The sequence below is a fragment of the Tursiops truncatus genome, chromosome 2, assembly GCF_011762595.2.
Source record: "Tursiops truncatus isolate mTurTru1 chromosome 2, mTurTru1.mat.Y, whole genome shotgun sequence".
NCBI lineage: Eukaryota > Metazoa > Chordata > Mammalia > Artiodactyla > Delphinidae > Tursiops > Tursiops truncatus.
In genome coordinates, this window is record NC_047035.1 from 61,409,205 (window position 1) to 61,424,724 (window position 15,520).

Consider the following 15,520-nt stretch of genomic DNA (forward strand, 5'->3'; position numbering starts at 1 on the left):
TGCTGTACACAATTCCTCTAAATGCTGCTTTTTTTGAAATTTGAAAATACCTAGGGATAACTCAGAACACTACTCCAGTATTCACAGCTAATTTCAACAGGGGGTGCTTCAGATATCTTATTTTCGCACCAATTTCAATGCATTTCAATTTAAGAATTTTACTGTATGATTTAATAACCTGGGATACACATCTGCATTTTCTCATCCACATTTCCACTGTTCAGCACGCCTTTCCCACCTTGCTCACTGGCACACTCATTAACTTGCTCTGCATTCTTTCAAATCTCCCCACAAAAACTATTCTTTGTCCTATGCTTCACTTCACCTTGTGTATATATCTATTATAGCATTCATCTAATTACATTTGCATTTTTTGTACATTTATCTACCCAATAGATGGCAAATTTCTTTTCCTTTTAGTATTTCCAGCATGTAGTATATACGATCTTATTATATTTTCAGTGAATATAAATATTGAAAAATAACAAAGATATCTTTGTCTACTTATTGTTCAAAAAGTAAATCATATCATAAAAAGATATGGTTTATTTAATTTAGGTTGACCCACCATGTATATCCCCATGAATAGAAAACTTTATCCTCTTAACTGAAATAATCAATTTGGCTTTACTGAATTTCATATTCCACATACTAATTCCAGTTTTACATCACCTCATAATTGATACACCTCATAAATAAAGGTAAAACTTTAAAAGTAAAAATAAGGTTTTTTAAAACCTCTTCTATCCTCACTTACCACTCCTACAGTTTACTTGAAATAGTTTAAAACTGTAGTCCAGGGCTTCCCTGGTGGCGCAGTGGTTGAAAGTCCACCTGCCGATGCAGGGGACACGGGTTCGTGCCCTGGTCCGGGAAGATCCCACATGCCGCGGAGCGGCTAGGCCCGTGAGCCATGGCCGCTAAGCCTGCACGTCCGGAGCCTGTGCTCCGCAACGGGAGAGGCCACAACAGTGAGAGGCCCGCGTATCGCAAAAAACAAACAAACAAACTGTAGTCCATGCCATATTTTGGATTTTTCCTGTTGTATGTAACATATTTTGAGAATCCTTTCTCAACGCATATCACACTTAAAATCATCTTATCACTGCTTAAATTTATCTATAAATTTTAAGGCATATTGGCTACCACTGGTTCTTATACATTATCTTTCCTTCTTTTGAGATCTGTTTTACTTTTCTGTAGGCTATAATACTTCTTCAAGTAAGGATAAATAGGAACTTTCTTAGACTTACTTGTTATAAAACAAAAGCCTTTGCTTTGCCCACTTGTATAAATGATATTTTGGATATAGGATTCTTAGATTGCAGTACTTCCTGTAAGATTTATTAATATAGTTGCACTGTACTACTATCAGTTTTGCAGGTGAGAAATTTAATACAAGTATGATGCTCTTTCCTTTGCAAACCATTATTCCTATGCTGGAAAGGAAACATTTTCTTTTTACCAACAGAGTACAGATATCCTAGCCAGATATATCTATACATTTAACATATGTATATAAATTTACATATGAATAAAAAATTTATTCTACCCAGTCCTTGCGATGTACTTTCATTTTGATAACTTGAGTTTTTCTTTGGTTCAAGTGAATTTTCATCTATTATTTCTTTGAATATGGTTTCCCTTACACCTACTCCTTTCACTTCTAGAGTTACTCCTGTTTTCCACACACCAGGTTTTCTCTGTCCAGCATTTCACTCCAATTCTTTGTTTTCTCCCTTTGTTCTTCCAGGTCACTAGATTTTTGTCCCTGATCATTCTGTTGTTCAAATCTCCTATGATATCTTTTTTTTTAATGCTGGTCTATTTTGATCACTCCCTCAAAATATCTGACCCTCCATAAGAAGTTTCATTTTAATTTTTAAGTTTTCTTCTTGTACTAAAACAGCTTCAATTGGAGCCAACTGTGTGGTAGAATATGGTCTTTCTCCATGCAGCAATCAAATTCTCTGAATTACATGTGGACTCTCAAGCCTATTCATATCAGCCCATATGGGTTCCCTCAGCACATTTGAAAACTACAGCAGTGTATTTGGAAGAGTGGTGATGAGCAAGATTTAGTAAGTAGTTTCTTCATTAGGCAGATTGGCAAGTTTCTCTTAGGGCATGATCATTAACTGGACAGAGATAGCTTCTTTCCAAGACAAGAGGGCCTACTGGAGCTCTGGTATTCAGGGCAAAAACAACTTTTATTCCACCACTTCTTTTCCTATCATTCATTCAAACTTTTAAAAGTTGTATTTGTTTTCCTTTTGTACAAATGGCAAATAGTCCTTCTTTTGGATCATAATATTGACTCCATAGGGAGTCAGTATTGATCCTGCAGGGTTCACTGAACTTTGTCCTATCCTTATCAATGACCTCCAGTCCCAGTAATTTGCACTTATGCACTTCATTCATGAAATACTCCAACAGCCTCCAAGCCAGTCTTTCCTACCTTCCTATACCTGCCCTAGTTAACTCTATTAAAACCTGTGAGATTACTTTCCTCCAACTCTGGTATTATCAAGTCATACATTTTGTCATTCCTCAGGGAAAAATCATCAAAACTGCCTTATTTCTATCATACCAAGTACAACCTCCTTTGCTTCACTTTCAAGAGTCCACTCTCTGACATCAGAGTTGTCCACAGGCTGACCAACCATTTTGGGAAACCCCTCCAATGGGATGTAAAAAGTTCTGATCTTTGGCAATGGGTGCCGAAGTTTGGCAGGGGGGAGTACAAACTCATATGGTAGTCCAAAAAATAGGGCTGAAAGCAATACTGGTTTTAGTATCTGACGGACACAGCAAAATTATCTGCCTTTTCCTCTGCAGTTGCTGCTTTTTTCTCTGGCCACTAATTTAGCAACCATGATTTGTGGTTCACAATCATGGATCATTCATCATTGCATCACTCCTAGTGATGCAACTTAAGTTCAACAAAAGTACATTGTCAATGTTAACAGTTCATCTCTGACTTCCTCTGTGCAGTAATTGTTGTGCTTTGTATCAAGATAGTGCTAGTTTAATGTTTAACACAGTGAATATTATGAACATGCTTTCTAAGAGTTCAGATAATGAAAATGAGAATGACAATCCCAATGCCGGCATGACCCAGACATCACCAAAAATGAAGGCTAAATGGGAGGACACATGCACAGGTAGATTAGGCAGATAAACAATCAAAACAGAACATACTGTAAGATATGCAGAGAGAATTTGGGGTTGGACATGCTGGAGAGGGAGATGTGAAAGAACATACGGAAACTGAATCTCCCAAGTCTGGGGTGAGACAGGCAAGTGTTTCTAAATCAATCAAAAGGGTTTTTTGTGTTTTTTTTTCCTCCCCAAATCACACCAATAATAATAAATTACATCAGGCTGCATTAGCCTGGGCATACTACACAAAACAGACACAAACTATTGTTTTGTTTCCTTGACTGTTCTATGAAACTGAGTAAAATTACCTATTTTGGCTCAGAGGCGGCAACAACGGATAAACAAAAAGGGATTTTGATAAGAGTTGTGCTGGCCCCTTACAGTGCAGTGCTGACTTTGTCAGCACTTAATGGCAATCACGCTTTCTGTACCATGTCAAGTGATGTGCCAAGTCAGAGAAACAAAAATCATCCCCCCTACTTACTAGGTACTTTCATTTGACAAAGGGAGTTTCAAATTGTCTTCTTGATTTCTGTGAGGGTTTTAAACCGTAGAAAACATAAAACAAAAGATTGTTGATATCTTGTCCAAATATAAACTAGACTTTTCTCATTTATCTGGATATTAGGCAGACAGTGTAAATGCAAATTTCGGCAGTTTCTTTTCAGTCTATAAACTTCTTCCCAAAGAAAATGAAAAGATCTTACCTGCCAAATGTCCCGCACACCTTGTATGCAATACTTCTAAGACAGGGGTATGATCTGTTTACCCGTGATACTGAGGCTTTTATAACGAAAGTTTTTGTTCACTTTTGATTCTCCCAAAACATGCAATATTATTTAATGAGATTTTTTACTTTATAGAAATGGAGGTAGACAGCCTCCTTAGATATGTGCCTATGATGGCTATCATTGTTGCTGGCCATAGAAAAGATATTAAAAGGTTGGCTTGTAATAAAATCATATTTTTAAAGTATAGGACAAAAAGAATGCCCTTCTATGATTTGGAAACACAATGAGGATATTTATATGCTTTTCTCTAAAACTGTTTCATGACCACTGAAAAAGCTATAAGGAGCCTAAAGAAGGAAGAGTGGACCACCTGAGTTGTTTGATGTTATGTGTAGGTGGTGAAAAATACTTATATGACCAAAAAACAAACAAACAAGACCATTTTTTGGAATAAAACCGTTTTAGAACTCAAAGTCACCAGGAAGCAGCATTATATTAGTTTCCTAGGACTACTGGAACAAATTACCAGAGATTGGGTGGGTTAAAACCACAAGAATTATTCTCTCACAGTTCTGAGGCCAGAAGTTCAAAATCAAGGCGTCAGTAGGATTGCTTTCTTCCAGACACTATGAGAGAGAATCTGTTTTCTGCCTTTTTCCTGGCTTCTGGTGGTGGCCAGCAATCCTTAGCATCCCTTGGCTTGTGTACACATCACTCCAATCTCTGCCTCTGTCATCACATGGTTTTCTTTCCAGTGTCTTCTGAGTCTGTGTCCAAATTTTCCTCTTATAAGGACATCAGTCATTAGATTAGGGTCCACCTTCATGCAGTATAATCCCATTTTTTTTTTTTTTTTTTTTTTTTTTGCGGTATGCGGGCCTCTCACTGTTGTGGCCTCTCCCGTTGCAGAGCACAGGCTCTGGACGCGCAGGCTCAGCGGCCATGGCTCACGGGCCTAGCCGCTCTGCGGCATGTGGGATCTTCCCGGACTGGGGCATGAACCCGTGTCCCGTGCATTAGCAGGCGGACTCTCAACCACTGCACCACCAGGGAAGCCCTATAATCTCATTTTAACTTGATTACATTTGCAAAGATTTGATTTCCAAATAAGGTCACATTAACAGGTACCAGGGATTAGAACTTAAGGATTTTTTAGGACACAATTCTACCCACTATAGGCAGACAAGTTAAACAGGACTTTCTCAATTTCTGTAGCAAACTGTAACTTATTTGGAATCCAATTTTGAATTCATGAGTTCAAACTACTTCTGTGTTCAACTGATGCTGAGAAAGCCTTTGAGAAAATTCAACATCCATTCATGATAAAAACTCTACAGAACGTCTTTGTTGTGATAAAGAGTATCTACAGAAAATTACAGCTAACAACATACTTAAAGATGAAAGACTGAATGCTTTTCCCCAAGATTGGGAACAAGGCAATGAAGTTCACTCTCACCACTCTTATTCAACACACTGCTGGGAGTTCCAGTCAGTGCAATAAAGAAAAAAGAGGAAAGAAGAGACATACACATGTGAAAGGAAGAAATTAAAAAGTCCCTATTTATAGATAAATGATTGCCTGTGTTGAAAATACCAAGGAATCTTAAAAAACACCCCAAAACCCCCAAAACCTAGAACTAATAAGTGGGTTCATCAAAGCTGCAGGAAACAAGATAAACAAACCAAAATCAATTGTATTTCTGTATACTGGCAATATACAACTGGAAACACAAAATTAAAAACAATATTATTTACAATATTGATAATAAATATTTAAGTGTAAATCTAACAAAACTTGTACAAGATCTGTATGCTCAAAATGACAACTGCTATTAAAGAAATCAAAGAAGACATAAATGGAGACACATATCGTGTTCATGGACTGTAATATTCAAAATAGTAAAGATGTCAATTCTATTTGAATCGATCTATAGGTCAATTCCTAGCAAAATCTCAGCAGGATTTCTTGTAGATGTAGACAAGCTGACTTAAAAACTTACACAAGGTAAGGAAAGTAGAATAGCTAAACTAATTTTGAAAAGAAGAATAAAGTTGGAGTAATCACACTATTTAATTTTAAGACTTCCTATAAAGCCACAGAAATCAAAACAGCCTGGTATTGGTGAAGGGATAGACAGACAGATCAACAGAACAGATTGGCTAGTCCGGAAGTGAAGCCACACAAATACGGTTAATTGTTTTTTGATAAAGGTGCAAAGCAATTCAACAGAGACAGTCGAGTCCTTTAACAAATGGTGTTGGAACAATTAAACATCCATATGCAAAAAACAAGAAAAAAAAAAAGACTTCAACCTGTCACTTGTTACATGTTACAGAAAAGTTAACTCACATGTTACAGAAAAGTTAACTCAAAATGGATAAGTCTAAATGTAAAATGTAAAACTATGTAACTTCTAGAAGAAAATGTAGGAGAATATCTTTATGACCTAGGATTAGGCAAAGAGTTCTTAGGATGATGCCAAAAACACAGTCCATAGACAAAATAACTGATTAACTGGAATTCTTAAAAATCAAAAACATTTGTCCCACCGAAAGTACTAAAAAAATAGCTAATAGATCAAAATTCCATCCATCAGTGGTCCCCACAACCGGTTACATATGAGAATCACCTGGAGAACTTTTTAAAAACAGATTTTCAGGGCCTATCACAGACCTACTGAATCAGATCCTCTGAGGGAGGGCTTCAGAATCTGTATTTTTTAAAAACTCTACAGGTAATTTTGATACACAGCTGATCCACAGACTATCATTTAGAAACAGCTGTTATAACAAGAGAATACAGGATTGAGAGCACAGCAGATGGAATAGCTCTGAATAGAAGGAGGGATGTCACCTCCTCTGAGACATTAGGAAAGCAAATAAGGATGAGGTTGAGAGATCATTCTTACTAGACCCATTTTCTCTGTGAAGTAAGATGCAAGTTTATCTTCTCAGAGAGAAAGAGGAAGAACACTGGAATTAAGACCTCTAAAAGAATAGTGGAAGTTAGAAACGGTTGTTGTAGAGATCATGCTAAAAGAATCGCTAAGGGGCACTGAGGACAAAATTAAGCTTGAAGATAAAGCCACAATCACAGCAATTGGCTCAACTGGGTAATTATTTTTTATAGCAGTTTAGGATTAAGAATGAAGAAATTGTACTGTATATACTTTGATGTCACCACAATAACATAATGGTGACAAATTTGTGATGGATCTATAATTCAGACCACATTTGAACCTCGCTTATGCCACAATTTCCCAAACTGAGTGACAGGAAACTCGCAACCGATGTTAACTTGTGCTAAGGGAACAAAGGATCCCTTGGTCATATAAGTGTCCCTGCTGTACTTTAAATCTCTTTTAGAAATGAACAAAGAACATTAGAAAATTAAAGACTTTGAGAAATCCCACAAAGAAATTTGTTTAATAAGTATGCAAACTTATTTTCTGGGGAAGACTGCTTTTCAACACACTTATTAACATTCCCTCACTACGTTACATGCAATTTTGGAAACTGGGAACAAAATATCGATTTATCACATTGTATTTGATCTATTTGATGCAAGATATTCAGGTAAAAAATTCCAAGATTCCAAACATTCACAAAGTTCTATAATTAACTAAACATATTTTTATGTAGATTTTATTATATTTTTTAAAGATGTTTTTGATGTGGACTTTTTTTTTTTTTTTTTTTGCGGTACATGGGCCTCTCACTGCTGTGGCCTCTCCTGTTGTGGAGCACAGGCTGCGAACGCGCAGGCCCAGCGGCCACGGCTTACGGGTCCAGCCGCTCCGCAGCACGTGCTCCCGGACCGGAGCACGAACCTGCGTCCCCTGCATCGGCAGGCGGACTCTCAATCACTGCGCCACCAGGGAAGCCCTGATGTGGACCATTTTTAAAGTCTTTATTGAATTTGTTATAGTACAGCTTCTGTTTTATTTTTTAAGTCTTTATTGACTTTGTTACAATATTGCTTCTGTTTTATATTTTGGGTTATTAGCTCCCCGGGGATATTAGCTCCCCGACCAGGGATCAAACCTGCACCGCCTGCATTGGAAGCCGAAGTCTTAACCACTGGACCTCCAGGGAAGTCCCCTTCATGTAGATTTTAAATGTATTTCTAACGATAATGTTGGACAAAGCACTAGGACATCCTGGATACCTAAAAAGTCCTTTCTTAAATCACAAATTAATGGAACAAAACCAACATCAAACTCCTTAATTTATCACAAAGAATTATAGTCAAGGTCCAACCATTACTGCAGATTTTGGCATGAGGCAGGTGCATCTTAATCCACTTCCAATGATTTTTACTATTAAGTTGTTATAGATAATAAACAGTTAAAGAAAGGAAAAAGGTGAAGAAATTGAGATTGTACATTTTTCTTTTGGCAATGCATCTCTGGGGGAAATAAAGGTGAATGAGGTTAGTAATCCACAGCTCTATTTTACTCGAGAAATGAGGGTGAGACCTTAGTCCTCTGACGCCTAAAGAGTTGGAAAGAATTTTTGATAGGTTGTTAGGTGATCTGACATAAGCTTACTGTGGGCAGAGCTAAGGATATGTACCTTATGTTTTAAAGTGAGAGGATGAAAAATAGCCCATGATATTATCTCTACTTTCTCACTTTTCATTCATTCATTCATTCAACCTCACAAACTGAGGTTTGCTTCCAACAAAATATGAAAAGTTAAGGTGAAAACAACATTCAAACTGGTTACGTGTATGAATACATATCCTTCCTACACTGTATATTTTTCTATATTTCAGATGTATCCTCCTTTGACACAGGTCTCCCTTTAACTACCACTCCATCTGTTCAGTTATACAGCAAACAGATACTTGTTTACATTATCTTTACTTTCTCATTACACATTTTCTCTTCAGCTTACTCCCCCAGAGCATTTATACCCATTGCTCCACTGAAAATGCTCCTACTGAGGTCACCATATAAATCTCCGCACAGTCAAATCCAGCGAAAAGTATTTTTCTTCATTTCACTAGATGGACTATACAGCAATTGAAAGAGTTGACCATATCCCTCTCTGACTTGAAAATTTCCTTGATCTCCTAGCTACTCCACTCTCCTGTGTTTCTTCCTACTCTCCTTTGCTCTTCCTTTTCTCTCTTCTCCTTCACCTCAAATACGTTAGAATGACACAGGGCTTCATCTTGTTCCTCTTCTCTATCTGTATTCTTCCCTTAATACTCTAATCTAGACCCATGGTCTATTAACCATGTATATAGATGATTCTAAAAATTTACACCCCCCACCCTGGCTTCGTCTCTGAGAACCCCAAATGTCTGTACCTAACTGCTACCGTGGTATATTCAAAGTGACTAAAGTGAAAACTAACATAGCCCAACGAAAACTTTGAGTTCTACCCTATCTCTTCTCATCTTTCCTACCTCAACTGCAATACTACTATTTGCCCAGCCTAAAATCAGAACACTGATCCTTGAATCTTCTCTTTCCTTTAAGTTACTCCCCCAAGCACCCCCCACCAATGAACACAATCACCGTCACTATGATATCCAAACACAGAATGCAAACATAAAAGTACTTTCAGCCGTTGTCTTGAACCCATCTACTCTTTCTACTTCTTAACACCCTAATTAAGCCACTATGATCTCTCATCTAAGCTAATATAATAGTATCCTAATGGTTCTCCCTGCTTCTATTCATACCCTTTACAAATGCTATTACACATAGTAGTAGCCAGCATGATCTTCTTAAACCTTAAATTATGTCTCTCATTTGCTATTAAACACCACTGATACACACTTATCATAAAATCCAAAGTCTTATCAATGTAGAAGTCACTTTAAAACCATAATAAAGTTCCAGCTTACCTTTTATTCCCCCAAGTTACCAAATGTGGTAAAATACACATAACAAAATTTATTGTCTTAACTATTTTAAGTGTACAGTTCAGTGGTATTAGACATATTCATAATGTTCTGCAATCATCACCACCATCCATATCCATAATTTTTTACATTATGTAAAACGGAAACTCTATGCCCATTAAATAATAACTCTATTTCCCTCCGCCCCCAAGCCCCTGGCAACCATTCTACTCCGTTATGATTTTGACTACTCGAAGTATCTCATCTAAGTGGAATCATAAAGTATTTGTCTTTTTGTGACTGGCTTAATTCATTTACCATAATGTCCTCAAGGTTCATTCATGTTGCAGCATGTGTCAGAATTTCCTTCCTTTTTAGGGATGAATAATATTCAATTGCATGTATTCACCACATTTTGCTTATCCATGGACACTTGGGCTGCTTCCACATTTTACCTATTTTGAATAATGCTTCTATGAACATGGGTATAAAAATATCTCTTGAGACCCTGCTTTCAATTATTCTGGCTACATACCCTTAAGTGGAATTGCTTGATCATATGGTAGTTTTATTTGATTTTTTGAGGAATACCATACTGTTTTCCACAGCGACTGAACAATTTCACATTCCCACTAACAGTGCACAAGGGTTCCAATTTCTCCACATCCTCACCAACGCTTATTATTTTGTCTTTTTTTTTTTTTTGATAGTAGCCATCCTAATGAGTGTGAGGGAGTGTATCATTGCCATTTTGACTTGCATTTACCTAATGATTAGTGATGCTGAGTATCTTTTCATGTGCTTATTGGTTATTTGTATACCTTCTTTGGAGAAATGGTTATTCAAGTCCTTGCCCTTTTTTTAATTGGGTTGTTTTGGTTTTTTGCTGTTGAGTTTTAGAAGTTCTCTATATATTCTGGATACTAATTCCTTATTAAGCATCAATATATGATTTGCAAATATTTTCTCCCATTCTATGCACTGTCTTTTTACTGTTGGTATTGTCTTTTTATTATTATTATTATTATTTATTTATTTATTTTTGTGGTACGCGGGCCTCTCACTGTTGTGGCCTCTCCCATTGCAGAGCACAGGCTCCGGACGCGCAGGCTCAGCGGCCATGGCTCACGGGCCCCGCCGCTCCGCGGCATGTGGGATCTTCCCAGACCGGGGCACGAACCCGTGTCCCCTGCATCGGCAGGCGGACCCTCAACCACTGCGCCACCAGGGAAGCCCCGGTATTGTCTTTTGATGAACAATTAAATAAAATTTTAATGAAATCCAACTTATCAATTTTTTCTTTGGTACCTATGTTTTTTAGATTCATATCCAAGAAATTATCGCCAAATTCAATGACATGAAGCTTTTGCCCTGTTTTCTTCTAAAAATTTTATGATTTTAGCTGTTATATTTAGGTCTTTGTTCCATTTTGACTTAATTTTTATAAGTGGTGTTAGGTAAGGGTCCAACTTCATTCTTTTGGGTGTGGATATTCAGTTTTCCCATAATCATTTATTGAAAATACTGTCCTTTCCCCACTGAATGGTCTTGGCACCGGTGTCCAAATTCATTTGATTATATATATATATGTGGTTTATTTCTGGGGTCTTTTATTCTACTCTATTGGTCTATATGTCTGTCTTTGTGCCAGTAACACAGTGTTTTGATTACTACAGCTCTGTAGTAAGTTTTGAAATCAGGAATTTTGAGTACTTTCTTTTTCAAGATTGTTTTGACTATATGGGTCCCTTGAGATTCCATACGAATTTTAGGATGGGTTTTTCTATTCCTGCAACAAATGTTATTGGGATTTTGATAGGGATTTTTCATTGACTCTGTAGATTGTTCTGGGTAGTATTCTTTTTTTTTTTTTTAACATCTTTATTGGGGTATAATTGCTTTACAATGGTGTGTTAGTTTCTGCTTTATAACAAAGTGAATCAGTTATACATATACATATGTTCCCATATCTCTTCCCTCTTGCGTCTCCCTCCCTCCCACCCTCCCTATCCCACCCCTCCAGGCGGTCACAAAGCACCGAGTCGATATCCCTGTGCCAGGCGGCTGCTTCCCACTAGCTATCTACCTTACAGGGTAGTATTCTTTAACAATATTAAGTTTTCTAATCCATGAATATGGGATGTGTTTCCATTTATATATGTCTTCTTTAATGTCTTTCATCAATTTTCTTTTGTAGCTTTCATTGTACAAGTCTTTCCTCTCCTTGGTTAAGTTAAATACTCAGTACTTTATTCTTTTTGATGCTATTATAAATGGAATTGTTTTCATAATTTCCTTTTGAGATTGCTCATCGTTAGAATTTTGTTACTCTGTTGACTTATTAGCTCTAATGGTGTTCTGGTGGACTCTTTAGGGTTTTCTATGTATAAGATCATGATCATCTGCAAAAAAGAGATCCAGCTTAAGTTTCAGATCTAATTTCATGTATCTATTCCCCCCTCACTCACTGTGTTCCAGCCATTTTGAATTTCTTCCTATTTACTCACTATATCATGTATATTCCTGCCTCAGAATGTTTATTTTATCAACTCCCCTACCCCCAAATGCTCTTCCCATAAGTTCTTGACTGCCAGGTTCATTGCCATTCAGCTGTTCTTATTCTAGCTTCCTGAGGTAGAATCTTAGAATATTCACTTTCGGCCTTTTTGCTTTTCTAATAAATACATTTTAAGTATATCGCTTTCCCTCTATGGTCTGTTTGAGTTGCAAAGTTCTCTCTCTCTCTAACTCCCCCCTGCCCCCACTGTGTGTATGTGTGTGTATCAGGTGGTTAACTATATTGTTGAAATCTTCTATATCCTTTCTGATTTTGTTTATTCTATCAATTACTGAGAAAGATGTGTTAAAATCTACCACATGATTGTAAATCTGTCTATTTCTCCTTTCAGTTCCATCAATTTTCACCTTATATATTCTGAAACTACTACTGGGTTTATAGATTTAGAATTGTTATATCTTCTTTATATTTATCAATGTTAGATATCCTTTATTTCTAATATAACGCTTCTTAAAGTCCACTTTGTTTGCTATGAATATAAATACCTCAGCTTTATTTTAACACCTGCATAATGTTTCTTTTGTCACTCTTGACTTTCAGCTTTCTGTACCATTATAATTTAAGGTGTATTTCTTATAAGCAGTACACAGCTGGGTTTTGTTTTATTACATAGTCTGACAATCTCTGTTTTTTTTAAAAAATTAATTAATTAATTAATTTATGGCTGTGTTGGGCCTTCGTTTCTGTGTGAGGGCTTTCTCCAGTTGTGGCAAGTGGGGACCACTCTTCATTGTGGTGCATGGGCCTCTCACTATCGCGGCCTCTCTTGTTGCGGAGCACAGGCTCCAGATGCGCAGGCTCAGTAATTGTGGCTCACGGGCCCAGTTCCTCCGCGGCATGTGGGATCTTCCCAGACCAGGGCTCGAACCCGTGTCCCCTGCATTGGCAGGCAGATTCTCAACCACTGCGCCACCAGGGAAGCCCCAATCTCTGTTTTTTAATTAGAATATTTGTCCTTTACATTTAGCACATTACCCTTATTACAATTATGTTTACAATTTTAATCTTGGTTTCCATCTGATCCATTTTTTGCATTCCTTTTCTCTCCTTTATCATCTTATGGATCATTCAATATATTCTATTATACCACCAACCTCCTTTAGTAGTTCCTAAGTATACATTGTTTCCTCTCTGATCTTTATTATTTCCTTCCTTCAGCTGACTTTAGGTTTTGTTTGTTCTTCTTTTTCTAATTCTTTTAAGTGGTAGCTTAGGTTGTTCATTTGAGATTTTTCTTGTTTTTTAAGGAAGGCCTGTATTGCCATGAACTTTCCTCTAAGAACTGCTTTTGTTGCATCGCGTAGATTTTGTATGGTTGTGTTTTCATTGTCATTTGTCTCAAGGTATTTTTAAATTTCTGCTTTGATTTCATTGTTGTTCCTAAGCATGCATTGTTTAACATCCTTTTCATGGTTATCTTAGAGATTCTAACTTTTCTAACTTGTTTTCCTGAATTTTAACTAATATGAACAGTTACTTTTATCAGTGATGCTTAGACATTTTGAGTACATTACATGCCTCCTGGCATTAGGGTTATTTTTGCCATGCATTTTAGTTATAAATACATTTTAAACCTCAGAAGACATTATTGTTGTTGTTGTTGAATAGGCTACATTAAGTCAATATTTTAATGTTTCTCAGTACACTTATCCTTTTGGTTGCTCTTCATTCCTTCCTACATTTCTGTTTTTATGTTTGGTATTGTTTTCCATTTATCTGAAGAACTCCATTTACTATTTCTTTCAATGCAGACATGCAAGTGACGAATTCTCTAAGTTTTTGTCCTTTCACTTTGAAGGATATTAAACTGGGCATAGAATTCTACATTGGCAACTTTTTCCAGAGCTTTAATTATGTCATTCTACTCTCTTCTGGCTTCCATTATTTATATTGAGAAGGCAGCAGTCAGTCTTATTGTTGTTCTTTGAACAAACCACTTTCCTTAGTCTGCTTTTAAGATTTTTCTCCTTCTCTCTGAAGTTCATAACTTTTACTATGTTGTGTCTATGTGTGGTTTTCATTTATTTATCCTGCTGGAAATTCTTAGAACTTCATGAATTTGTGGTTTGAAAGTATTCCATCAGTTTTGGAAAAATCTTGGTTGTTATCTCTTCAACTATTGCTTCTGTGCCACTGTTTTCCTCATCTCCTTCACTGACTCCAATTACACATATACTGGGCTATTTAAATTTCACCTGTCTTCTCAGATACATTTTTTTCTCACCCAAATTTCTTTGTATCTCTGTGCTTCAATTAAAAAATTTATTGTCAATCTGTTATTTATTTTACTAATCTTGTCTTCTGCACCTAAACCAATCTAATAAGCTTGCAATTTCAGATATTGTATTCTTCAGCTCTAGAATTTCCAATTGATCCTTTTATAGAGGTTCCAATTTTCTGGTGAAATACTTAGTCTATCTGCTTTCTCTTTCATTTTCTCTATCTTTTGAATATTTTAATCATAGCTATTATATCTTTTTCCAATTTATCCCTCTCCCCCTTATCCCCTGGTAACCATAAGTTTGTTTTCTACAGCTGTAACTCTATTTCTGTTTTGTAGATAAGTTCATTTATACCTTTTTTAGATTCCACATATAAGCAATATCATATGACATTTGTCTTTCTCTGTCTGACTTAACTTCACTCAGTATGACAATCTCTAAGGTCCATCCATGTTGCTGCACATGCCATTATTTCATTCTTTTTTTATGGTTGAGTAATATTCCATTGTATATATGTACCACATCTTCTTTATCCATTCTTCTGTTGATGGACATTTAGGATGCTCCCATGTCCTGGCTATTGTAACTAGTGCTGCAATGAACATTGGGGTGCATGTATCTTTTCAAAATTATGGTTTTCTCCAGATATATGCCCAGGAGTAGGATTGCTGGATCATATGGTAGCTCTATTTTTAGTTTTTTAAGGAAACTCCATACTGTTCTCCATAGTGGCTGCACCAATTTACAGTCCCTCCAATAGTGCAGAAGGGTTCCTTTTCTTCACACCCTCTCCAGCAGTTATTGTTTGTAGGTTTTTTTGATGATGACCATTCTGACTGGTGTGAAGTGATACCTAATTGTAGTTTTCATTTGCATTTCTCTAATAATTAGTGATGTTGAGCATCTTTTCATGTGCTTTTTAGCTATCTGTACGTCTTCTTTGGAGAACTGTCTATTTAGATCTTCTGCC

General features: G+C 36.6%; 1 protein-coding gene across 8 annotated transcripts in view; it reads right to left on the reverse strand.

The window, feature by feature from the left end:
* MIPOL1 (mirror-image polydactyly 1) overlaps positions 1-15,520 on the reverse strand; it is a 315,627-nt gene that overhangs the window by 129,461 nt on the left and 170,646 nt on the right. The window lies entirely within an intron of this gene.